Source organism: Leucopleurus acutus (genome assembly GCF_964270905.1).
Source record: "Leucopleurus acutus genome assembly, chromosome: 20".
NCBI classification, from domain to species: domain Eukaryota; kingdom Metazoa; phylum Chordata; class Mammalia; order Artiodactyla; family Delphinidae; genus Leucopleurus; species Leucopleurus acutus.
In genome coordinates, this window is record NC_139162.1 from 15902828 (window position 1) to 15928078 (window position 25251).

Sequence of the window (25251 nt, forward strand, 5' to 3'; positions counted from 1 at the left end):
ACTAACACCCCACCTCGCACCCCTGCGCCGCAAGGGCCCTGGCCAGAGCCGCCTCTTGCCCAGCTGGCTGCAATTATCTCCCTCTGGTCTCCGTGCTCCCACCCTCCGCCCAGCACAGCTACCAGAGGGAGCCTGTCCAGTGCCAGCCTGGTCACGTCACTCCTGCGGACGAATCCCCCCCGAAACGGCCACCCGGCTCAGAGCAGAGGGGAAAGCCTCGCAGTGGCCTCTGAGGATGTACCCCGTCCCCTTCCCACACCCACTCCAGCCGCGTGGGCCTCCTGCTGCCCCCCAGACACGCCAGGAGGCTCCACGCAGGATTTCTGAAGGAGCTTCTCCCCGTCCAGAACTCTCTCCATCACTTACTGCCTCCAGCCTCTGCTCTCACGTGGTCCCCTCCCGAGGCCCTCCTCACCTGCAAACCGCTGTCCTCCACGGCACTCCCTCTTCCCCTGCTCGGCTTCTTCTCCGTAGCGTTTAACCTCTTTTGAAACACTGCATTTTTCTTACTAATTACACGTACTGAGGGAGCAGAGAGAGTATAAGCTCCATGAAGACAAGGATGGTTCCCTCCCCGACCGCAGGAGCGCCAGCACCCAGAACACTGGAGACGTCCTCAAACGTTTGATGAAAAAGTGGACAAAAGGTCAAGGGCAGGCAGGAGCCTGAGGCCAGAGGCGGCCTCACAGTGGAGCGCAGCCCCGACCCTGGGAGCTTCAATGGGGCCAGCGGGCCGAGCGGGAGGGGCTGGGCTCACGGCCACAGGGCTCCCAAGTCCTTGCAGGCAGGTAGAAAATGCCAGGCATCGAGGAGCCACTGTAGGCTCCTGATCAGGAGAACGAGAGGAAGAAAAGAGGGGAGGGTCTCTTGACCTTGGCACTACCGACGCCCTGGGTTGAACAGTTCTTTATGGGGGTGGGAGGCTGTCCTGCGCACTCTAGGAGGCTTAGCTGCACCCCTGGCCTCCACCCACCAGATCCCGGTAGCATCTCCCCCCACGTTATGACAATCACAAGTGTCTCCAGACATTGTCACATGTCCCCCTGGGACCAGGGGAAGGGAAAATCGGCCCCTTTGAGAACCACTGCAATAGAGTTTCTGTGGTAATGTGTACACAGAGTGACCCCAGAAAGCACATACCTACAAGGACCAACAGGGAACAGAGGTGAGCGAGCTGGCCAGGTGTAAGGTACACCTGTGGCAGGGACCCACCCTGACGACCTAAAAGGCACACGTCCTTTCTAAGAGGGGCAGTCACTGCTCTAGCTGGCTTTTGCCCTCAAGGTCCGAGAAGTACCAAATCCCCCCCCCCCTTTTTTTTCCCAGGAGAAGGTTCGAATCCAGATTTTTATGTTGAAATATGTCTATTTTTAAAATACCATAGGTGCTGCACGAAACTCATCTCTAGGCCAGGTTTTGCCTGCAGGCCACGACTTTGAAATCTCTAGATAGAGGCTGCCTGGAGGCAGAGGATGGGTGGACGGGAGATTCCTCAGAGCCTGCAGGAGTTCAGCCACAAAGGGATGGGGCCCGGACTCGGACTCGGCCTGTGGGAATGAGAATGAAGAAAAGGGCCAAGTCCCAGAAACTTAAGTGGAAATGGGATAAGCACACACCAGGACAACTCCCCAGATGTTACTAAAACACAGGTCCTCACTGCAGGTGTCAGAGTAATAGCTGCAGACTTGGGAGAGTCTCTTGCAGATGAAAATGAATGCACGAAGTCCCACCCTTAATTCCACAAGGCGTGTGAGCCTGCACCTACGTGATCCTAAGCCTTAAACCCGTCCTGGACAAAGCCAAGGCCTCCCCACCTTCACACTGGCCAGGAACCAGGACGGCCACCTGCGTGGACCTTCCCCTGCCTTTCAATCCACCCAGACCACCAGCCGAGGAACAGGCAGATGGAGATCAACCTCCCCCAGGAATTGGGGCAACGTCACCGTGCTGATGAGAACGCTTCCTGCCGCCCCTGCCAGGTCCAGGCACCTTCCGGACTCCCTCCCATGATAATCTGGACCGAGAAGGACCCCTAAGGCATCCTTCAAGACGGTCCCTCTGTGTTAAAGAAAGCAGGGCTTAGGCGAGGGTTAAAGTGAGCCTCTGAAGTTTGGTGGAATCACAGCTCAGGTCCACAACCTCAAAACCACCAGGCGCACTTCGTGTTGCTTTGCCCCCACCTACGCTGATCCCAGAGCCTGGAGCAACCAGGAGGAGGTCGCTCTGACAACACACACCATCGTGTTGGTCCAAGGCAATGTGAATTCATCTATGCTAGGCGGTGACGGAAAGCAGAAGAGCTCTGAGTGACACATCCATTTCTGGACAGGCCCAAGGTTGGGGGGTGCGGGGAACGACACCAGCTTTCTGTAAACGGGGTAGAATGACCTCCTTGAAGTGCCGTCATCTTCTCAAAGTTACCCTATAACAAATCATTATCATAATTAAATAGCATCGTCCCCGGCATGGGGCATCACCAAGAGCACAGGCACAGGCTGCCTTGATCGGCATCAGATGCTGGGTCTGATCAAGGTCACTGGAGAAAAGGTAAAGAGGCCCCTAATCTCACTTCCACGCTGCTCTGCTTTGCTTGAGGTGAATGGAATAACTGAGTCTTTGGCAGAGGAAGGAGGAGGCTGGCTGAGCAGGGGAAGAAGGTAGGAGAAGGGACGGACAAGGAAGGAGTGAGGCAGGACAACCTCCCACGGGCAGTACCTTCCACGTGAAGGCAGCAGACTCCAGGGAGTTACTGGCCGGTCTCCACAGAGCCTCACGATATCCCACAGGCCTGGGCCTCCTCCCCCTGCTTTCCCTCCCCCACCCACAGGCAACAGCACCCTCCACGGTGACGGTGATAGGGTTTGAGATTCTCCAACCATCACAACACAAGCCTCATTCTCCCTTCACCCAACCAGCAAGAAGCGGCTGCAGAGAGATCCACGTAAGACACACAGAATTCTCTGGGCTGGACCCCGAGGCATGGGGACAGAGAGACAAAACTCAGTGGCACCGGCGTTCAGGGAGGCCAGAACAGCCAGTGGGAGCCGTGGGCTGGCCACCCCCAAATGCCTCCCAGAATCCAGTTGCCCTGATTTGCAAGCTGATTATTGGGAGAAGAATCTGGGGGTCTGACGGCATCTAAATGACTTGGCCATGTAAAAACACTAAATCAAGCAGCGGTACGCTTGGCAGACACACTCCACGTGACTAGCTACAGAAGGATCCCAGCAGCTCTGGGGTCACACGACCCCCTCCCCAGCCCCCCCACCAAGCCCGTGGGCACAGGGAGGCCCAGCCCCCTGCCCCGGGTACCACGGGGTCTCTCTACGCCCCAACGCGGCACCCTCCTGGCCTTCCCCCAGATGCCCGCCCAACTCCTAAAGATACTGCTCGGCCCTCTCCCTCATATGATTTCCTCATGTACCCATTTTAAGGAACCAACTTTTTTGTGAAGAAGAGGGGGAGACAGTTCCCACATGTAGAAAACTCACACCCCAGGGAGGAATGAAGAGGGGACCACTAAGCACTTGTTGAAAGAAGACGCGGACAAGAGCGATTTGGAAGAGAAGAAAACGTCTCGCAGCTCTGCAAGTTAAACAGGAGCATCCCCCGCATCGCTCCCCGCCGGCCCCCAAGGTGGGAGGGCCCCGGGAATAAGCCGGAGCTCCACTGTCGTTTGCGGGAGCTCCACCTCTGGGAATGGATTTGATGTCAAGTGTCAGCAAGTAAATTGCTATTGGCTTCTCAATAAGCAGCAGTAGTGAGCTAAGTGTTTCCCTGTATTGTGCGGGCTCTCACAGACTCAATACGGCAGTATTGACAGCACAATCACACAGTAATCCAGGCTCCACTAATACCTACACTTCCTCAATGAAAATACACTTTCCACTTGGACATCAGCCCATTAGCCTTGGGCTGGAATCTCCGGCCTCCCCCGTCCCCCAACCAGCCCTGGGCCCTGGAACTGGCATCTCGCCCCCGAACGCCCTGGCCAATGAGAACAACCCAGCCAGCATATTGTCAGGGCCTAACCTAAAAGATAAACAGCCAGAGACCTACAGGAAAAGGCCTGCTCTCTCCATCTATAAATCACCGGTGAGAAGGAAAGAAAAGTGATCCAACTCTTTAAGGATAAAAATCTCAGCAGTCGCTGAGGAAAACTGATGTTCCCTTGCAAAGCAGAAGATGTTCACTCTGGGAAGATGCATGTCTTCAAGTTTTCAGAGAGACAAAGAAACTCAAACTTCACCCAACACAATGCAGGGATGAGACAAGCTCTAACTACCACGCCAGGTGCTAGGTTTCCACAAGGCAAGTCCCCACATCCTAGCAGTCTTAGATAGATATACACGCTGAAGGGTCTGCTAATTTAATAACAAATACCGTGCAAACACAAGCTATTTTTCAAATGCATCTCTCACCAATTTTCATTTGACTTTCAGAACATCCTGGAGTACGCAAGAGCCAAGATTTTATTACAGAGACCAATGAAACAGAGAAGTTAAGTGACTTACCTAAGGTCACACAGCTAGTTAGCAGTGGATTTGATACCAGAGGCTAGACTAGAGATTGGCAAACTTTTTTCCATAAAGAGCTAGGTAAATATTTTCGGCTTTGTGGGCCGTTCAGTCTCTGCTGCAACTGCTCAGCTCTGTCACTGCAGCATGAAAGGCACCACAGACAACATGTAAACGAACAAGCTTGGTTGTTTTCCAAATGTTATTTATGGACACAAGTACGATTTTTGCATAATTTCATGTGTCATGAGATAACATTCTTTTTTGGACTCCCCCCACCATTTAAAAAGGCAAAAACCGTTGTTAGCTCGAAGACCATATAAAAACAGGCGTTGGGTCAGATCTGGCCTGCAGGCTTATAGTCTGCCGATCCCAGCCCACTGGGAGACTTGTAACTATCAAGACCACCACAGGCCCAAAGGACAAATCATTCTCAGGCTCGTTACAACTGTAATAGTCTCGCCCACTGAAACCGCTCGACCATCCGCCACCAAACACAAACTCCAGCCCCCAAGTGTCCAACATCAATACAGCTGTGCACCCGTAACACGCTGGCCGAGTCTTAAGACTTCTGTAGAAGCACTGCCTTTTAACGGGAATTTGTGCACAAATTTCAAAGTTAAGAAACTTTCCATAAACGCACAGGGCACGCCCAAGCCAGTGCAGGAATAACATGCTAACTGCAGAAGGCACTGATGTCCAAACCCAGCACACGTGTATTTAACAGTGTCGTTAAATACAGTGTCGGGGTGAGTGGACCCCCCCAGCTCCCAGAAGGAGTTTCCGTCTCTCTGTGTTCAGTAAGAAGAAATGTGGCCAGGAAGGGGTTAAGGCCCTTCCAGGCTGTGATCTGATAAATGGCTGTGCAGAAAGCAGGTTCCCTCACTTTGAGATATGATGTCACTAACCTTTATTGATCCACTATCAGAGAACTTTGCTTATCTCTCTCCTGTGATATACTGCCCCTCCTGTGCTCAACTAGTGTTTAATACACTGCCGGCTGCCCCGCACTCCTCATTGCTCAACAGCGTGGCAAGAGGCTGCCACGGGGGCCAATACTTTACAGCCTGGCCTCGCCAGCACAAAAGACTCCCTACCACGGTGGGGAAGGCACGCCCGCCTCCCACCTCCTTCCCGGCTGCCAGGTCCCAGGTGCACCTTGACAGGGGGCCAGGGGAGGACAGGATGGAGCAGGGACCCTCTGGGCGTCTCCTTTTTGCCTTTTTTAGAAGCACAACTCCAATCCCTTCAAGCTCCAGCTTCTCTTCCTCCACTTTGAAAAGACAACTACCAGCCCACCATGTTCACGAGGCAGAACGGAAGCACCTCTAAGAAAACCTCCCGTAAGAGAAACGAGCTCCTGTTTTTCCCTTTCCACAGTCAAGACCTCAGTCTACCAGGAGCTGGAAAACACTGTCCATCGAGGTATGGGACAGCCATTCAAGAGGAATCACGCCAGGACCAAAGCCAGAGGACATACCCAGATGTGGCCAGGCAGGCTCAGGTTCTGAAAGATAACAGGGTTCCACGGCCCGGGACAGCATGATGCCGGAGCCGCCACACATGAGGTTTGGGGTCCTCCCTCCCTCCTCCCGACCCACAGCTGGATTGGGCGTGATGCACAGCTCGTGCCACACCCAAGGGTGGGAGAGCCGGCAAGTGCCAAGAGACAGGAGAAGACTGTTACGCTGAAGGGCTGGCATCAGCCTGCTCCCGTCCCCGAGGCCCCGCCTGTTGCCCCCGGAGGAGCCCGTGGACAAGACTTTGCGTCTCCCGCCCCATCCCTGCCAACAGGGGCCGTGGGCAGCCAGGGAGAGCCAGCACGCCCTTCCACTGACCTGGGGCACCCAGAATTTACCTAATTGAACATTAACAAGTTGCTACAATAAAGTTCCTCTATCCTGAGCTAGAAACCTTTTCGGCAACAACAACAGAAGTCTTGTTCCAAACCGCTCTCAAAGCCAGGCCTCAGCCTCGACAGGTGTGAACAAGATTTAAACACCTCCTACAATACAATGCAATCCAAACAAAGGGGAAAGTCAATCCCAACCTCCTGGGGTTTCTCCTTGTCTAACATCTTCTTCACTCACTCAGCCCAAGGGAGCCAAGTGAACGCGTGGAGAGGCTGTCTCCAGGCCAGGGCGCGGAGACCTCACCAGCCATGAAGCAGGATCCTTTGCCGCCCCCACAGCGGGCCACCAGTCCAGTCACCCTCTGGCAGAAGGGGAGGCCATTAACGCCTCACACCCAGTTCCTGGGTCCCCAGGACCCCCAGGTGCACCTTCCATCCATCCCTAAGTCAGCCAGCGGATGGACTAAGCTTCCCACACTACCTGACCCTGGCTCAGCTCTCAGCTCTCCCATGGGAGAGGTAAGCAGAGGGAAGACCCCCAGGCCCTGGGGTCTGAGCTGTTCCTTCTCCTAAAGGGGATCCAGGCACCTCCTAATGCGTCCTCCTGAAGAATGCTGGGGAAGAAATGGGACTCCAGGACTGGATTTATCATTAAAAAATTTTTGAGCGCCGCTCGGGGAAGAAACACCTGAGAAGTGTGTGCTGAGGAGGAATTATCCCTCCCATTGATTTTTTGCTCCGGAGTATTAGAGAGAACACAGCATTTACCTGGAGATTTCTTCCCGAAGTCAACCCCATAAACAGGACTTGAAAGAGCTTATCAGACAAATGATCTGCTCCCACCGCCATCCATCGTGGAAAGTGGGCACCCCAGGAGGGAACTCTACGAGCCCCACTGTTCCAGGGTGACTGCTTGAAGCAGTTGTTATTGTTACCTGACTTCAAACGAGTGAGTGAGAAGGCAGAGAGGGGAGTGGCAGAGGGGACACCACGGGTAAGAGTGACAATGGACAAAGAAGGGAATTCTCTCTCCCCTGGGCCTCTGCTCCAATGAGAACGCAAAACGGCTACAGAACAAAACCCAAAAAAGCAGCAAGAACATACGTGGGCCTCCAGCCATTCCTGTTTTGGGCATCCCTCCTCTGTTCTTTTCCAAACTCTTGGGTATCTTTTAAAAGTGACAAACACTAATAATCCAGCTTTTGATCCTAACTCTCCCTCTCTCTCAGTGCCAAGAGGAAAGCTGTCGGCATTTTTTTCAAGTGACAGAGAGCCAGGAAACATGCCAGGGAGACCCCCAACACCAGCTACTGTCAAGCTTCTCTACCTCCAAACTTGGGGCAAAGTCAAGGGTGAGAGTGACCTGCAGACCTGCGATAAAATGTTCGTGACCACCACGATGGAATTTGTTTTCCAGAAATTTTTACTAATGAACCTTGTAGCATGAAAACCCATCCCAGGCAAGGAGTTAAGTTGGCTCATCTTCCTCCATGGTCCCCCTTCTCCCACCTGATAAGCAGGCACGCGCCCCTGCCCCCAGCCCCGTGGAAGGACAGCGGCCCGCTCGCAACAACAACAAATAAAGGTTCAAAGGCTCAAGTCCCCTTTCCAGGTAGCTGGGAGGATGTAATTGGTGAGGCAGGAGATTAGAAATATCGGCAGCCTCTAAGTAAGACTTTAATTTACTGGCAGATCAATAGAGCCGGGGTTATATTGGCAAAGTGTCTACAGCTCTATTGACTCACGCAATGCCTCTTATCAATTTATCAGAAATCTGGAAGTCAGAAGATATTGTTTGAAGGGAAAAGAAGAAAAAAAGAGAGAGAGAGAGAGAGAGAGACAGGGAGTGACAAGAGCCCGAGCAGTTAGAAACTGGGGTCCCCAATGACGAACTTGGTACCAAGAGTTTCTACATCAACCTGTCTCCTGGAATGGAAGCCAGGATGATGTGATTTAGAGTTAACTTGACCCCCGAGATGGCCCCTCAGCCTTCTCACATGATTCCATTTTCCATGAACCTTGGATTCCGGGGGGCGGGAATCCTACCAAAGCAGAGGCCATTTGTCTATTTGTTTGTCTCCGCAAGGAGCTACTCCTCCCTTTGGGGTCAATGATCCTTGCCCAGGTTGCAGGCAACTCACACGCACCTGTTTTCTTTTCATTCTAGTGCCTCTCCGGCTCCGCCTTAGCCAGAATTCTTCATTTTAGCTTCTTTTTCACCAATCTATAAAGAAGATTTTCTTACGTAAAAGGGATATCTATCCCAGCATCCCAACCCTCTCAAGGGGTCGCGAAGTATCTATCAGATTAACAGTGGCACTTGGTCTCAAGAAGCAGAGAAAACAGACTCAAGTTCCATCAACCACCACACAAGGATATGCAGGTTTTCACGAATGATAATCTTCATTGGAAAGGGTTTTGAAATATCCCAGGTAGTGGACAAAAATGCCAGGGAAGAAAAAGGTAACCGTTAACACTTCACCAAATCTAACTACCCACACCAATGAAGGCAGGACACAGGAAGACATGAGTTCCGGAGTGTTTCTATCAGATAGCTCCAGGCGTCAGGTCTTGAAGACAGGGCTTGGAGCGTTCCACTCACCAGGATGCCAAAGGGAAGAGCGATTTTACTTGGTTTGGAGGAACCACGACCTGCTTTTGACAATCCATTTTGGCTCCTGCCTCATACAACAAATTTCTGCTTAATTGCTGTTTTGCATTTCGTTGAGACATCAAGTAAACAGTACTTAAGTGTTTCCAGACAAAAACAATAACTCACTAATGACTAAGGCACTGCTAATTAAAATGCCCCTGTGATGGCGTGACTGGACTCAGCGCCACCACAGGAACAGAACTGCCCGGGCCTTGAACGCATGAACCAGAACGCAAACGTACGAGGTGGGGGTTGGGGGGGACGTTCTGCTCCTTCCTCTGTGGGTCACGACGGTCCTCTGGTTGCAAAGAAGGGAGCCCCTTATTGGAACGGGGTGGGGCAGGGGGAGTAGAATGGGAGAAGTCAGGAGTGGGGGAGTGAGGGTGCTGGGATTTCAGAAGGAATGCCAGCTCCCTAACAGAATGTATATTCTAGAACCTTGTGGGTAAAGTGACCTGGCATGACCCTCAAGACTTTGAGTTCCCATGATCTCCTGAAGAAAACAAAAATGTATGTGTGCCACCCCAGTAGGGGAGAAAATAAGATGTGTTAAACCGACCCAAAAGATCCTTCCCTAGAGACCACCATTCTTACAGGGAGGAGTTTCCAAAAGCGTAAGTTCCCAACTATGCTTTAAATAAGAAAAAAGATTCAGAAAGAATGAAACAAAGATATACGATACCACCTGATTGGTGCGAAAGTATTACTTTAACCAAAGAGTCAACATTCACAAGTGCTTTTGACAAAGTATTGGGAACACAGAAAACTTCTCTTCCTCCCCAAATAGGAGATCAAAATAACTACAGACTTCCCCTTAACAGAAGCCCCTTCTCTCTGCTCTCTTCAACATTCAGTCTTACAGATGGAGGCCTCCCAAAACCACTCTTTAAATCTCAGCATTCAAAACCAAAAAGACAAGAAAAAGGAGGCGCCCGGAGCCCTGGGTTTTGCAGAGGACCTTATCTTCCTCTGGGCAGGTTAAAGACCTGCTAGTTAGCAAGGGAGTGGGTGGGGACAGTCATTGAAACCGCAGGGGCCTAATACCCATTTGTATTCACACTCAGACCCTTTAGGGATATAAAATCGGAGAGGTTGAACTGTTTACATTCACCTAATGCTCGAGTAAACAGATCAGGGCCCGAGTGCAGGGGTTTCCGGGCGGCTGTGACCAGACCCCCCTCTGTGTGGGGGAGCGGGATGGGGGAGGGGGAGGGAAGAAGGCTGCCCAGGCACTTCTGTCACTTCTCCTGGACTGAAGACCGGTGGAGGCCAGGCTCCCCTTCCCACCCCACCACCCCTGTTCCTCCCCACCCCCAGGCCCGCACCCTCCTTGACCCCGTGTGGCCCCACTTTGATTCCACCCACTGAGGCCATAGAAGCTTCCAGAAAAGTACAGGGCTTCCCTTGCTCAGGACTGCCAATGGGCACAGAGGAGAAGGGGGCTGGCCGACTTGCCCCAGTCGGGCCCAGCAGAGCATTTTAAACCACAAGGCCAAGACAGGGAGCAGCCCCTCCCTGGAGAGGGGACCGTGGCCACCAGACGTCACCTTGCCTCTCCCCTCCCCGAGGCCTGCCAGTGCCTCCACACCACCCACGGTGGCCCTGGAGGGAGGAGGTCAGAAAAGGCAAGGCCTTGCCAAGAGCACATGGGGAAAGGGGTTAAACACCCAGCGTCAGACCAAGGTACAAACTTCCGACTCCCACAGGCGCCCAGGCGGGGGTAGTGTCCCTCAACAATTATTGTTACCCAAGAACGACATCTTAGAAGAGACCCTCCCACACACACACACAGCTTCCCGCATCATCGGGCTGTGACAGAAGTGAACCAGGAGCTGACTGATGTCCCGGTGCGAGGACTGACCATATCCTCTAAAACACGTACAGTTTCAACTTGACTGGGGGTAAAAAAGGGTGGGGCGGACCTGGCACTCCTTTTAAATGCAGATTTGAACTTTTCACCCAGGGTCAGACCACTGCACTCCTCCAGCTCCAGCAGAGGCCGGCGCCGGGGCCACACAACCTCACACTTTCACAGGTTTCTTCCTGCCTGCACAGGAGGCCGGCCCGTTGAGGGAATTAGACACCTCCTTCCCTAAAACCCCAAACCCACACCCGCCTCTCAGCTTACCAGGGGCACACCTCCCACTGTCCTCCCGGAGGAGGGCCTCGGATTGGCCGAGGCTGGCTGTGTGCCCTGGGCACAGCGATGGTGAAGGAAGATTGTTCTTATCACATGCATCGACTAAGGAACGCTGAGATCAATAGTGAGAAAACCCCAGCACTTAGCCGCCGCTCAGCAAGAAGGCGCATCCTCTGTGGGACAGGTTTACAGCTGCTCTCTCTGCCAGCAGAAGCCAGGGGAAAGCCATCCTTGCTGTTTTACTCATCAGGGCTGTAATGTCAGTAGGACTTAAGTCCTCCAACTTTGAGAAGTCCCTTCAGGAGCGAACAAGAGAAACGTATCAACAGCCTTAAAAAAAAAAGTCTAGGGTGGGACTTCTTGCCTCTGTCATATCCCTTCCCTTATCCTCAGTGCAAGGCGGTTTCTGATTTTTCCTTGTCACCCTTTGCCTCCCTCTTCCTCCACCTCCAACCAGAGAAGACGACTGGCCCTGGAGAGTGAAAGAGGGCTCCACTGTGTGGCATGAAGATAATGTGAAAAATCAGAAATTCGAATAAACAGTAAGGGAAGAAGAGAAGGGGTCTTTTGTAGGGATTGGGGACCAGCAACAACAGCGCCTAGGCAGCACGGGAGCCTCCAAAAGACAGGCCTCTCCAAGCAACACACCACATCGGCCCAGGTCAACCAACCAGGAAGCCTGTGTGATGTCAGAGAGGACAGTGCACTGATTACCCACACGTCCAAGGTCCCCGTCCCACCGCAGACTAGTAAGCCACCACGGACAGGGTGGAACGGATGGTTTCCAGAAGCTCCCTGCAGCCATGCCACTCTGAGGGCACAAAAAAGCAAGGGGTGATGCATAAAGCAGTAAGACTGTTGTAAGAAACCCACCAGAACTCACACAAATGAAGGCTGTCCTGCCCTCTCCCACGGGGTTGGGGCCACTTGCTGCCACTATGCTGTTCTTTGTTTGGAATGGCCTTCAAAGCCAGGCGGATACTTCCTCCTCCCACCTGCGTGTCAAGAAACAGTTTAAAAAACACTTGCACAGCAGCATCACATTTTTTGCCTCCTAACAATCCCATAAGGATGCCAGCAGACTTGGGCGATTTTTACAGAAGCAGCTGTGTAGATGCAGCCTGTACCCCTGAACCCCAGTAAATGGAAGCAGCTGGTCACAAGAGATGGTGGGTGACTCAGCTCCATCCATCGAATGCCTCAGAAGAGCTCAGGGCAGCATCCTGAAATGCCAGCCCTGCCCTGTCGATAGGCAGCCACTAGCCCCTCAGGAATACTGAGTTGAGGAAAGGGGGCTAGTCCGAAATGAGATATGTTTTAAGTATAAAATGCATGTGGGATTTTTTTTAAGGATGCAAAATGTCTCATTCATAGTTTTCTTTATATTGATTACATGTTAAAATGATAACATTTCAGATATAGTGGGCTACAGAAAATATAAATAAAATTAATGTCACCGGTTTCTTTTTAATATTTTTAATGTGTATACTAGAAAATTTTAAATTATATATGGAACTCCTGTACTGTATTTCTATTGGATGGTGCTATTCTAGAAACTCAGTCTGTCTTTCAACTTCAAACTCAGCCAGGAGTGAAGTGTTCTTGAATAGGACTGAGACAGAATTTTCCTGTCGATCTTGAACATCACCCCCCTAAAGCTACAACGTACAGACTCCCAAGTGAGTCTAACTGTAATTGTGCTGAAAAATCTTAGTATCCAAATCACTTACACTTGCAATTTGGCAATGGCTCGGGGGGAGGGGGAGGCAGAAGGTCAGACGTGCATCAGAAGCTGGACAAGGCCAGTGGAGTGACACACCCTCTTTCAAAATGTTATCAATTACGTCTGAGACCAATCATCTGATTTGAAAAATAATACAAAGTTGTTTATTGTGGTTTAATACAAGGCTTGTCTCCTCCTCCAGCTGGATTTCTCACTATGGAGAGCAGAGTTCTCTCTTGTAACTGCCCTTCCCATAAAATATGCCCAGCAGGAGGCTGGTACCCAGCCGCAACCTCAGCCTCACATACACACACTATAAAATGGGAAGGGAAGGGGAGCAAGGGGCAGAGGACACAGACATAGCCCCTCTCCTATGAGACGGTGCCCATCCTACCACAAGGGATCACAGGCCAGTCTCATTTTCCATGTAAATGAACTTTTTAGCCACCTCCTCAAAGAAGAAAAGCTGCACAGATGCGGAAGGCCCATCCTGGGGCACACAATTACAGCCATTTGCATTCCTCCAGCAGCAGGATTAGCACAGGAATGTGCTTTGCAGCTTTGTGGGGGGAAAAGGAGTTTAGGAAGAAAGGAATGGGGGGGGCTATTTCTCCCCAGTCTGTCCATCCAAAGCTCTGTGACACACTTCCACTTCTCTGAGAGTCAGAAAGTGGAAATAACTGCTGCTCAAGCTTTCTAAAGAGGGGGAAGGTTGAAACACCCAGGGAGGGGGAGTGAGAAGGGGGGGGACGGCGTGTATTAGAACTGCCCCTCCTGGTGCTTTGATCCCCTCGGTCGCTAGGAGAAACCAACTTTTCTCCTTGGGTTAATCAAAACCAAATTACTCAGGAATGTGGCAGGACAGGTCTGAGCTTCCAGGTCCCTTTGTCTTTAAGGATTTAAAATGAAAAAATAAAAATTTTAGAGCAGATGGCAGTGGCTTACGGGACTGGTAACATGAAAAGTCTGAAGGAACCTTAGACCGCATCACCCACCCTCAGAAAAAAAAAAAAGTTATCCACAAACCTACTCCAATCTACCAATCAAGAGGTTATTTTTGTAGATAGGTCCAAAACTCAGAAGAACTTCCTATTTTATCCTTGTCGCCCCTCAGGAAAGAACCCCCCCCCCAAAGAAATCTGTACCTAGTCAAAGTGCAAATAATAAATAAGCAAGATTTTGCTGCAAATGCTGCAACCCGATCATAAAATGCATCGTGGGGAGCACAGTCCCCGCGAGCTCACGATCATACATTTTCCAAGAACAAAGCTTGGGAGCAGTTTCAAGGTCCTTCCTTGGGATACTGGGGTAGAAAGGAGAGCATCCAGTCGTGGGGACTTCGTAAGCTTTGGGATCTCTTTAAGTTCTAAGAAAGGGAGCGCTGAGGGAATGGCTCAGTGCAGGGATCCCATTGGGTGTCGGAAGATACCCCTGGAGCACCTGCTGTCCAGAAACGGCCAGGAACTCGCCACCCAAAGCCGCCCTGTTCACTAGCAAAGCGTGCCGGGGTGTGCTGGCCGGCCCAGTGACGCCGGCCCAGTAACTCTAGAGGCAACAGGAAAAGGCTGACTGACCTCAGAGATGAAAGAAACCTGGGGCTTGGGGCTATATTAAGGACTCCACACCTCCTGCCCTGGTCACATCTTGGGCAGGCTTGTGTCACCGTGCAAGGGGTGGGCCTGCACTCCGGGCTACTGGAAACTCTACAGTGCAACGCCCAGGGGACGTTATTATTAGGGACAACAAGGAGTGACACGTCCCAACGCACCCAGGAGCAGAAATATGAACGGCTCTCTGTGCATTAAAAAATGCCACTAAGCTTCACTGCAAAATCTGACCAGCCCCCACTGCCCTCCCCCGTCCAAAAAAAGATAAAATAAACAAACAGAGCACCACCAGTTAAGCTACAGAGCCTGGACTCAAAAGATAAAATGAGGCCAAGGCACAGGCCTGACTACCAGCTCGCCATAAATTGTAACTGGCCTCCCACCTATGGTTATCTGGGAGGTTGCACTAAAAGTAACTTTTAAAATACTCTTCACCTTATCTTTAGGCCCAGTCAAACACACACATACATCACCCGTCTTAGATCTCTGCCATTAGTGTTCCATTTAGACTTTCCGAAACAAGGTCATCCCAGTAGGCCCTTCCCCTGTTTCCGGTCACAGCTGCGGACTTTCACCCCCTTCTCCAACAAAAGGGACCTTGTACACAAAATTAACCCGAACCATTAGTTTGTGCGGTGTGAGAGAGTACACTGAGCCCTCGGAATTATTTATCCTCCTCCCAGGCCCGGCCCAGGGTGCTCCCCCACGGAGGCCGGGGGAGCTTCCCTAGAGATTAGAGGCCCCGCTCCCTCGGCCTCCACTCCACACAGCTGCATCTGGGCAGCCAAGGCCCTACGCTGCAGAGAATAAACACAAAGCCTTTTTTTTTTTTAAGGAAAGAAAAAAACTTTCTCCCAGACTCAGGAACTGTAGAAAATGGTTTGATCCCACAGCTGGAAAGGGCATGAATCATCCTAGATATTGCTGAGCTGTCCAATATGGTGGCAGCCACCAGAATGGTCCTAGATAGGGCTGAGCTGTCCAACATGGCAGCCACTGCCCATACACTGCTCCTGAGCTCTGGAAACGGTGAGTCCCAACTGCTGAGCTGAGAATGTTGTGGGGATACTGTGGGTTGTGCAAAAAAAGACATTTTAAACTTCATTCCGCCTGTATCTTTTTACTTTTTAGTAACGTGATGCCTGGAAAGTGTACAATTACATATGGGTTCTATTTCTATGGGCTGGTCCCCCAGGGGATGAAAACGTTACAACCTCAAACACCAGCCCATGACCGTGCCCTAAAAGGAAAGAGTCTTAATTTTTAGATGCTAAAAAGACCATAAAATTAAGCAAATGGCAACATATTGATATCAGCTATGTCAAATCACTATCTCAGAGGATGCCTGACAAGTTTGTCTAACTTGGAGGTGGGAGGAATCTGCCCTCTTTTTATCCAAGAGAAGCAAATGCAATGTCTATCCCAGTGGTTCTCAACTGGGGGTGGGGGTGGGGGGCAATTCTGCCTCCCCAGGAGACAGTGGCAATTCCGGGAGACATTTGTGATTGGGAGTTGGGGGGCAGGGGGGCACTGCTGGCATCTGACCTGAAGAAGTGAGGGACACCCCCCAAAAAAAAATTATCAAACCCAAATATCAACCATGCCCACACACAACCGGGCAAGGACTAGATGAGATCCATGAAACCACACCTTTAAATACTCAGATTTCCAGGGGCGGGGTGCTGGAGGGGGGCATCCCTTTGCCAAATGGCTTCTCTGCAGGGCTCAGGATTGGGAACAGGTCTCAGTGGTATTCACGATGTGGGAAAATGAAAGTAATGATAATAATGTTAAAACTATATTCACTTTCTCACCAGACTGAGGACTGAGTTTCAAGGGCTGAAGGGTCTGAGCAGCTGTGTTTCAGGCTACTCGGTAGAAAATGGGGTTTAAAAGCTCCGTGCAACGTGAGCCTGACCCCGCACTGCATGCAGGGTGATGCCTCTCGCGGAGGCTCCGAATTGGGCAAGCCACTGGCATGTCCAGTTCCCCAGCCCAGACCACAGAGGTTCCTGCGCCGGGCGGCAGAGCAGTGAGGGAGCTGTGAGCGGGCCTGCAGGGACAGGAAGGGGACAGGGCAGCGGACGGAGGAGGCCAAGACAGGAAGAGCTCCGGGATGAATGTGAACAGCCCCTTTCGCGGAGCCAGGCTGGGAGGCTGTGCAGGAAAGTCCGGGGGGGGGGGGGGGGAGGGGGAGGGGAAATGATAATTAACTCAGCAAGTTGATAGTATTTGCATATAAATGCCTCCACAAATCACGACAAACAAGCCAGGACAAGTCAGGCCTATTAGCATATACAAGCCAGCCCGGGAAGGCCTCTCTAGGTGGGTCATTGAGTGGGCTGCTCACTTCGAAGGCCGCCTGCCAGCTTGGGGGGCGGGGGGGGGGGGCGAAGGAGGGGGACATGTGAGGGGAGGGCTGGGGAGGATGGGGACACTGTGTCAATTTCAGACCCTTTCACTCCTGATCGCAGTTGCAGGATGTCAAAAAGAGTTGGCTGTATTCCCAGCCCCTAAGGGAAGAACAGAAGAAACACTGGACCTTTTAGTTTCTTTCTTCCAGGGTGCTGGGAAACAAGGGAGCCAGGGCCGTCGGCGGGAACAAAAGAAACAGAAAGGAAAGGACATGCGGATGGGAACTAACATTTGTAGAGAGGCTACCGAATATGCACCGGGAAGACTTGTTTTCTATTTCATTTCATTCCCACTTTTACGTGTGAGGCGCCCATTTTGCCCATTTTACAGAGAAAGGAAGTAATAAGGCTCAGAGAGGTTGCATGGTGGGTCCACAGTCACTCCGTCAGGCTGGAACAGAGCCAGGCCCTACGCCTACGACCCCAGCAGAGGGGTCCCAGACTGGAGCAGAGTGGAGAACAGAATTCCCAAAAAGCAGGCTCATTTGATTCATCTCTGCTTCTCCGAGGACAACAGAGTGTGGACACCAGCACCCCCATTTCAAGGGCTGACTCATGAGCGGCACTCTGATCCTGACCTGAACCCTACCCTGCTGTATTTTGTAATTATCTCATTTCTTTCACCAATGAGCAAGGTCGCACCTCCTCAAATCAGACACTTAGGAGTTTGCACCAGGATTTCCTTCATCAGACAATATCTCCAATGTCTGGACAAACACTAGATTCCCCAGCAAGCGAAAAATAAACTGACAGTCCTCTCCCAAAAGGTGTAAAAGTTCTCTGCTTTCCCCAAAGATACCTCTACCTCTGGTTTCACACCTGTTGCAGGAAAAACCAGCTTCACCTCCTCTTTGAAAAAGTGGGGGAACCCCTGGAATTTTCACCCCCGCCGTCCTTTACCTGCAACTACGTTTTAAGAGCGGTTTGAAAGAAGCTGCTTTTGCAGTGACATCAGCCTTCTAACACACACTGAATCCACGGGCCTCTTCTTTAAGCGTCCACAAGTTGACCTGACGCTTTAGCAACGACACAGATGTTGCACGGGGAACCACGGCGATGTTACAGGGAAAACAAAAACCACTCCCCCTACCAGCCAAATGCACATTAAGAACCAAGGCCCTGAGCCAAAGAGCATTTTGGGAAGAGGGCCTGAAATGGTGGAAGAGGCTTACATTGTTTCTTGAGCAGTTAAGAAAAACTGTTTAAAAGAAAAAAAAAAAAAGACAGGAAAGTTGCTGAGGAGGAGAAAAAAGACACACACGTGTTCTTTAGCATATTTTCACTGGACAAACGTGTCAGGAAGAGAAAAGCTGTCCAAAGTAGGCCGCTCAGAAACCGTAAGTGTGGAAAGCAAGTAAGCTGATGGCTATACATATGTACTTTTTATAGGCTTACAGGAGTTTAAACTCTTGAAAAGAGCTTTTTACATACTGAATCGAGACTTCATATCTGAACAGGGATATATATGACTTTGGAGGGGGGGCGGATGCGGCCTGAAGTCAAGTATCGAATTAAGCCCCCCTGTCTTCATTCAGCTCATCTGACTCTGGCCTCTCCACTAAGGAGACTCAAAGAAGACAGAGAGCTGGCTGTGAACTGGAATTCTCATATGGAAATGCAGAGCCTACAACAGAGATGTGCAAGGGCAACAGTTCTCATTCAAAATCTAGCTCAACCAATAGACTCCCTGCAGAATTTTCCTCCAGTCACATTCCTGGATAAAATCAGGCACAACCAAGAACCCAGCAACATTGCTTTTCTGCCCACCACCAAAGACCCACAAGCGGTTCAGCCCTTCTCTTCGGCTAACTCACCCCCACCACACACACACACACACACACACACACACACACACACACACACACACACACACACACAAAGAGTAGGAGGTCTGAGCAGTCACCAACTCCTGCCTCCAGAAGCACACGGCGGGGGGGGGGGAGTTTCACTCTCAGATCAAAGGTTTGTGGCCGAAATCACTTTCAGGACAGTGCGTGAAATCGGCAGCAGATGAAAATTCCACCGTCTTTTCACAGCGTCCGATGGAGCCAGTTTTCCCAGTTCAGAGTCTGCCTACAGATGACAGAAGATACTCCACAAACTCCCAACTGTTGCCCCAAAAGACCCACTTAAAATTAAAGACAAGATAATCATGTAAGAAAGCCTTTAAGGCCATTATGTGATTAGCAGAATAGGAGAGAGGGCTCGGGGGTTTCCCCATCTTCACGAGGAGCAGCCTGCAAGGGGGGTTTGATGGCTTCAGTCCCAAACCTGCAGCAGCCAGAAGGGGCAGCGGGTGGGAAGGGAGCACATGTTTTGCATACCCCACTCCTCCCTTCCCTGGAAGCCTCAGACTGACTTCAGGGAGGGAAGAGGACGGAAAAATCTTGGAGGCGGCACATGTGTTAATACCAAAATTCAAAGAATAAGCAGCTGAATCACCTAAGACACCCCCCCACCCCCAGGAGGCCAGCTAAGGCCTCTCTGGAGGGGTACACATCAAAACCTCCCGTGCATTAATCCTCGTGTTGACAAGACTGCATGGCGACCCTCCTGTGGGAAGGGAGAAGGGCTCACCCAAAAGGCAGATTAAGCCCAGGCATTTTGCTAAGAGGCCCTGTCCGGGATTAAAACCAACAGCACAGAAGCCTTATTCTGAAATGAAGTCAAATTTGCCACTTAGCCAACTTTCTATGTCTCTTTCCCTATTTTTATTCACACCCTTACCCTTGCAAAAGCAAGAAATTCCAGGAATTAAGGGTGAAAGAAGGGCAGAAACATCTGACGAAAAATCACCTTTAAAAGTGACAAGTAAGCCAAGCCACCTTCCTTAGGCAAAGAATTCTCTAGAAACACGCCCGTCACTGCTAGACCACTCACTGCCTTGTCCTCACCATCTTGTCCCCTGCCCCAAAGAATGAAAACCAGAAAAAAGCATTCAGGTTGTCTCACTGCTTCTGAAGCTTCAGCACGATACTGCTGTCAATTCCCCAGTTCCTGTCCATATAAGAGTCATTTACTTTATTAGCTAAAAACAAAACAAAACGAAACAACCCTCTAACATCTGACTGTCAGTTCACACATGTTCAAAGAGAACAATCTGGCAGCCAACTTTAAATCATATAGAAAAGAAATCTGACAGCTGCTGATTTTGTAGTTTTCCTCCTTAATCTGGATTTTGAGAGTGGCTTGCCAACGAGCCAAGATTTTTGCCTGGGTCTCTCCCTTGGGGCAGTCTGACTCAATCTTAGCTTCTGTGTGTTTGTTCCTCAATTGGAGCAGTCTAAGGACTCAGGACACTGCTTTGGACAGAACAGGAACCTTTTAATATTTGATTGAGATTAGCTCCTGCAAAGGAATTCCCTTATCTGGATTCTATTAAAACTAGGTCTCCATTTCCCAGACCACAGCTTCGAACCCACACAGAGGATGGTAGTTCTGAGCTCTGCTGTGATTTCTAACAACCGCCCTTACAACCAAAATCTCATACCATACCAGAACATTTCGAGAGCCCTCTGCAGCTCACTGTAATGGAATCTGCCTTCACGTTGTATTTTTACAGTAACGCCCCTATCCTGGTTAATTACAACAGGCCCAAGCACTACAGAAATGGGCCAGGCTAAGAGCAAGCAACCATCTTAGTAACAAATGCAAGTATAAACCACAGCACATACTGTACTTCTCGAGGTTACTAACGTTCAGCATCAGGTGCATTATCTTTGTAACACAGGGAAGTGTGAGACGGAGCTTGCAAGTTTCTTCAGGCCAGAATCACCACTGCCTCCCCTGTAAGAGGAGGACACAAACCCTAAGCTACTCTAAAGAGTGGGTGGAAAGACAGTTCACTTTCTTTCCCTTAGAGCAAGTCTCTACCCTTTTATAAAATGTTGCTTAGTCACTTAAACATTTACTTCTTAACATGAGACTGTTGCAACCCTGCAATAAAAATTATTTCTTAGATAAAGATATGCTTTGGGTCCTGGAGTATGTCTAGCCTCTCACACTTAACACTTCAGAAGCAAAACAAAAAACAACAAAAAAGCCCCAACGTGCAAAAGGAACAACAGCACACAGTGAACATAAGGACATGCTCTCTGGACACCACTTGTGACTAGAACTGAAGGAACCAAGTTAAATCATCACCAGTCCCAGATAAGATTTTACTAGTAGCCTGCAATCACGGATTTATTCTAATGAACTAACAACCTTTGGGTCACCCAAGGTGAGCCAGTGCTGTCCTGGGAGTGTCTACTAATCATCAGTTAAAGTCATAATGATGAAAACCGAAATCTTGCTTAGTTTAGTGCCTTGCCATTGGGCAGTCCAGTTGGCACAGAGCTGATACAGCAGTTAAATCCAACCCCAAAACAGCAAGAAGGCAGGCACGGCATTGTCCTGTTGGGAAGAGCCAGAGGCCTGCTGAGGATACTGTTTTATTTGGGTTCTTTCCACTCTCCCTGAGTATTCATTTGTGCAAATAAAAGATTTAAGGGAAAAACCAAAATTAAAGTTTCAGGTGGCTGGGGAAGCAGCTCAGATTTTTTTCTATTTTGGAAGAGTTAGCAAGTGTTTCTCAATAGTCCCCTGTCAATCAAAACTGTTCTCCAGAGAACTGGAAAATAGCAGCTCTATCCAATAGAAAATGCAGCCATTTCAAAAGAGAGTTGGCAAAGGGAGGTGACCCATGTCATCAAGACAGAAGGTCTCCAAGTCACTTAATTCCTTGTGATTCCAAAAGGACTGATTTTAAAGTGTAAAAGTGCTTGCTTCTGCATCTGCCCCATGTTGTTAAATAATACTTGTGTAATTAAATAAAAGAACAAAGTGTGACCCTAGCCCATTCTGAGAGGCACTTACACGCTCTCTGAAAACATGCTGGAAACTAAACGCAGACAATCTCCTTAGTCCTGTAATTTAAGGAAAGGGGAGAGGAAAAGTTTCTCTTGGCCTTCATAGCCACATGCCTCTGAAAGGGGGCCTTCGAGGTCTCCACAAAAGAGAATGAACACAAATACAGGTGTGCAAACATCCAGGTATGTACCTCTCTCCAATGACCCTATTCTTGAAACCCTTAAATTATTTAGAACCCCAGTCTCCTGACTTCCCTCACATTCCGCCACCTCTGTTCCCTAATTGCTTTCTGGGTTGGGTAACAAGAAGGAATCAGAATCTCATGCCGCTAGTGGCTGTTCTGCTAACAAGGAACAGGCCTGTGTTCCTGGCCTCGGCTTTTCTCGATCAGGTTACCCTGGAAGGTGTATGTTTTCCTCTCCAATGTAGTCTCTGCCCTCTCACTCAGGCTTCCCTCTCCAGCCCAGCCTACTGGAGCTCGTGATTTTTAGGGTTTCCCCTTGAAACCTATCCAGAAACCACAGCCATTAAAAGAACATGAAGGTTTGACACCTCCTGAATTTAGGAATGAGGGGACCCCAGGGGCCAACTCCACAAACACACCTGCTGCTCGACAGCAAAGAAAGGAAGTTCCTCAGCTAGCAGGAGCTCTAAATTATACTCTATTTATTTAGTGACCTTTCCCCAAGGATCTCAAAGCATGAGAATGAAATAGGATGACCTGTAACTTTCTCACTATCTACCTTCAAGGCTTAAGGTTGTTTTCCCCGCTTTGCCGTGATGCATTCCACCACGCAGGTCCCAGCCTGAGGGAGAGGCCTTCTCCCTGTGCCCAAGTGGGGCCAACTGTCCTCTCCGAGGTTATCTGTCAGTGGCTTTTAGAGTCCTCAAGGCCAGTTAAAGGACACAAATGTAGGGCGGGGGGAGGGGGGAGGACCCTCTTGGATTCACCTGCTAGCCAGTTTCATTTAAACCAGTTTATATACCGTGCACCACTGTGCCAGGCAACGCACTCTTGGACTACACCAGGCATGGGCTGTGATCTTTGCCCTCTAGGCCTTTTCCCATCATTATAACACAGGTGTATCCAAAGCAGAAAGGACCATTTTCCAGAAAGTTCTTTTCCCTCTAGCCTGCCATGATTACTTTTTTTTCTGCTACTGACCTAACTTGGGCCTTCCTCTTCTTTTAACAGGGCAAACGTCTCAGCTCTCCCTCTTGCCCACCCCCCTCCCCACGGAAATGAACGCTGCTCTGTTTTTCCAGAGTGCCAAGAGACTCAAAGTTGAGGGTGGACAAGTCGATCTCCAAAGGTGTTTTCCAGCTCCCAAACTCTGATTCCCCCTTTAATTACTCCCCAATAACCCCGTTCTTCACATTGTTTCCAACTGGCCAGTGACTTCTCTCGCGATGAAAAGGGTGCATTTTTAGGCGGAGGAACTCAAACTTCTAAATGACACCAGCACCGAAAATATTCAGAAGGCAGGAACTAATCCAAAAGCAAAATAAGGAAGGCCGGAGGGGGGGTGGGGTGGGGAGGAAAGATGGAAGGAAGGGAGGGAAGGAGGAAGGTCTGTACTCTGCGCGCAGCAGAATTCAGAGGCTCTCGCCCCAGGTCGGTTCCAATTGGAGTCCTAGTAGTTCAGGTGCATCCAGCCTGCCCTTCCCCCACATGCCCCAAGAGAATGGGAAGTTCAGCCAAGACTCGCAACACCTGCCCGCAGCTCCAGGCCGGCTGCGTGGACCCGGAGGGCGGGCGGGCGGGCGGGCGGGGGAGGGAGGCTGCACTCACCTGGCACACAAAGGCTCCGCACACCTCCGGAGGGAGGAGGCACTCGCGGGTCCGGGGGCCGAGGCAGGCGCGACAATGGGAAACTCCAGCGGCACCCGAGCCCCGAACTTACCCACCCCAGGCGGCCTTTTCCCCACCTCCCGCTGCCCCCGGGGCTCCGAGGTGGCTCTGGCTGGGTGCGGGGGGACCCGGGGCAGGGGAGCGGGGCTCATGGTGGCGGCCCGGGCTGGCAGCCGCCCCTCCCCGGGAGGGAGGGTCCCCGGGCGCGCGGCGGAGATTCACCCACGGGGCGCGGCGCTCGCGTCCCGGTCGCCGGCCTGCCCGCTGCCGGCTCGGCCGCCCGCCCGCCCGCCTGGAATCGCTTTATGTAAATGAAGCTCAACTCGCAGTTTGCAGCGCGCACCGCCCGCGGAAGGGGGGCGGGCGGGGCGGGGGGCCTTCGGGGATCCACATTACACAGCAACAAAGCGGAAGGTTAATTTGAAACTCACAGCCCCGCCGCCGCTCCGCTCCCCGGGCAAAGCCTGACATCTACAGTCGTGCCGGGCGCAGGCCGGGTGCTCGGCGGCAGCCGCGCCCGCGGGAACACGGGGACACACACGGGCGCGCGAGGCCCAAGCACTCGGCCGCGCTCCGGGCACGGGCCTCCGGGCAGGCCGGACCTCGCGCCCGGGGACCTGAGCCCCGGGCGGCTCGGCCTGCGCCGCGCGGAGAACCGGCCCGGCGGGAACAAAGCACGGTCCTCCCCAGGCGCTGACCCCTCACTCATCAAAAGTCAGGGGCCGGCCTAGAAAACGGCGAGAAGAAAGGGACATGCCCTCGGCCACAAGAAGGAGCCTGGGGCCTCCGAACAGAAGCCATCGGTCTCTGGGCCCCAGCCACGTCACAGCCAGGCCACTCTAGCATGGGGACATTAGCCAATGTGGACAGGAATTTATTTGAAACACACACCCATCCTATTAACTGCTTTACAAAGCACTTCTGTTTTTCAGCTGCAGAAACTTATAAAAACATCCCCTGCTCTCCACTGAGAGTTTAAGGATAGAGTTTTTCTTGGGAGAAAAAAGGAAAAAAGAGACATAAAGAGAGGAAGAAAAGTCGCAGTCTGCAGTTAACCTTAGGGTCTTAAACAAGATGCCTTAAGAAGCCACAGATAACGCACAGCTCATGCCCTGCGTAGGAAGATTCTACCCCCCGGGTCAAATTTAATGCGGCTACCCCAGGTGGTCAAAGTAATCGCTGGACACTTTTGCATCTCCCCAGGTTCACCTTCTCCATTCTGATATGAAAAGACAGCGCCACAGAAATCTCACCGGAAGTCCCCTGTCCTCCCTGCCAGAATCCCACGCTCTGTCTGAATTTACTCCCGATTCTCAGCACAGAAAGGCACCTGCTTTTACCCTTTCTGAAAGCCACCCACCCAGGCTGGCCCCAGAGCCTTGAGAGTCCTTTCTGACTGCACAATAATGAACCGTGCAAGTGTTAGAAATATAATAAGCTCACGAGGCGAAGAGCTGTATGTATGGAATCGTATTAGCATTAAGCACACACTGATGCAGGAGAAAAGGATGATGAAAACTAGAAGGCATTTTGCACAATATAATTCGGGTTCAGATTAACATAGCTATCTTACCTGTTGGGGAAGGACAATCCCTCTCTACATTTTAGTCCAAAAAAGAGACTCCAAAAAAAATTTTTTTTC

General features: G+C 51.0%; 1 protein-coding gene across 2 annotated transcripts in view; it reads right to left on the reverse strand.

Annotated features, from left to right (window-relative positions):
* ZFHX3 (zinc finger homeobox 3) overlaps nucleotides 1-24193 on the reverse strand; it is a 245478-nt gene extending 221285 nt beyond the window's left edge. For both annotated transcript variants that reach the window (XM_082862485.1, XM_082862484.1), the window contains exon 1: nucleotides 23550-24193. The gene's annotated coding sequence lies outside the window, so the exon portion shown is untranslated. The remainder of the gene's footprint in view (nucleotides 1-23549) is intronic.
* Nucleotides 24194-25251: the final 1058 nt, after the last annotated feature.